Here is a 1,795-nt window from a genome sequence, read left to right as displayed (position 1 = left end):
CAAGTTTATGCGCACCAAGTTTATGGCGCCGTTGTTGGGGATTGGTTTTCGATTGACAATTCTCAAATTGGAAGTTAACTAGATTGAGAATTTTTCTTGCTTTGTTAATTCTGTTCAAGTTACTTGTTGAATTTTAATTTCTGCACTCGGTTACATGCTTTCTTTCTTTATGCCTTTAAATTCAAGCAACTAACTCACTGACTCACTAACTGTTTGAATTAAGTCCTCAATTGCTCTAACCATACTCTTCCATTAACCAAGAGTATTTCACTTGTTGTTTGCCTGTGCTGTGTTCTTGTTTGACAGGTAGGAGAGGAGAGACATCAACTCCTCCATATACCGAACCAGAGAGGACCCTTCATAGACTAAGAAGGGAAGCAAGAGGGAAGAGAGTACTGGGAGAGGAGGAATCTGAAGGAGAATCTGAGGACAATTTTGAGGAAGCTTTAGATCTCAACATGGATAGAGAAGTTCACAACCATGAGAGAGCTGATGGAAACAATGCCATTCCTGAGAGGAGGGTTCTTAGTTCATACATAAACCCAACCTCTGGGAATTGTGGTAGCAGCATCCAGAAACCACCCATTCAGGCCAACAATTTTGAGCTCAAACCACAGCTAATATCACTTGTGGAGAATCATTGTTCATTTGGTGGAAGTGCTAATGAAGACCCAAACCAACATCTCACAAAATTCCTGAGAATTTGTGACACTGTGAAGTCCAATGGAGTCCAGGAAGATGCATATAAACTGCTTTTGTTCCCATTTTCACTTAGGGACAAGGCAGCTAAGTGGCTGGAATCATTCCCAAGGGGGAGCCTAACAACCTGGGATGAGGTGGAAAGCAAGTTTCTGGCACGTTTCTACCCCCCACAAAAGGTCAATAGGCTTCGATCTGAGGTTCAGACTTTTAGACAACAAGATGGTGAAACTCTCTACGAGGCATGGGAGAGATTTAAGGATTTGACAAGGAAATGCCCACCAGACATGTTCCATGACTGGGTGCAATTGCATATTTTCTATGATGGACTCTCTTATGAATCAAGGAAGGCTGTAGACCATTCATCAGGAGGTTCATTGAACAGGAAAAAGACTGTGGAAGAAGCCATTGAAGTGATTGAGACAGTGGCTAAGAATGAGTACTACTATGCATCAGAAAGGCACAACACTAAGGGAGTCATGGAGCTGAACCATGTTGATACAATTCTAGCCCAAAACAAGGTGTTTGCCAAGCAACTAGCAGAGCTTACCAGGCAATTAGAAACAAAGCAAGTGGCTGCAATACACACACAAGATCAAGAGGAAGTAAGCATTGAAGGAGGTGATTGGGAAGAGGCCAACTATGTGGGAAACCAACAAAGGCAATCATATGATCCACATTCCAACACTTACAACCCAGGATGGAAAAATCACCCAAACTTTGGGTGGGGGAACCAACAAACCCAACCACAAAACCACAAACCTTACAACCATAACCAACATAACAATTCCACATACCAAAACTCCAACCAAAGATCATACCAAGCCACACAAAACACTTACTCCCAACCATCATATCATGGCCAAAATAATCAACCTACCCAACCTAATCCGAACCAACAATTTCAAGATCAATTAAACCGGATAGAAGGAATGCTTGCAACCATGAGTCAAGACATAACCGAATTGAAAGCTTTTAAGGAAGAAGTAAATTCTAACCTGCAAAACCAAGGAGCTGCCATCCAGAAGCTAGAAAATCAAATTTTGTATTTGTCTAAGCAAAACCCTGGGACAAGCGTTTCTCATGCTGCCAAGGC

At 42.0% G+C, this 1,795-nt stretch overlaps 1 non-coding gene across 1 annotated transcript; it reads right to left on the bottom strand.

Annotated features, from left to right (window-relative positions):
* Nucleotides 1–884: 884 nt before the first annotated feature.
* Nucleotides 885–988, bottom strand: LOC148572108 (small nucleolar RNA R71). Its single transcript, XR_015908913.1, has one exon. It is a non-coding gene; the product is annotated as a small nucleolar RNA R71 (small nucleolar RNA).
* Nucleotides 989–1,795: the final 807 nt, after the last annotated feature.

This window comes from Arachis ipaensis, chromosome B3 (genome assembly GCF_059453495.1).
Source record: "Arachis ipaensis isolate K30076 ecotype BB chromosome B3, ASM5945349v1, whole genome shotgun sequence".
NCBI lineage: Eukaryota > Viridiplantae > Streptophyta > Magnoliopsida > Fabales > Fabaceae > Arachis > Arachis ipaensis.
This window is presented reverse-complemented; position numbering and strand designations above follow the sequence as displayed.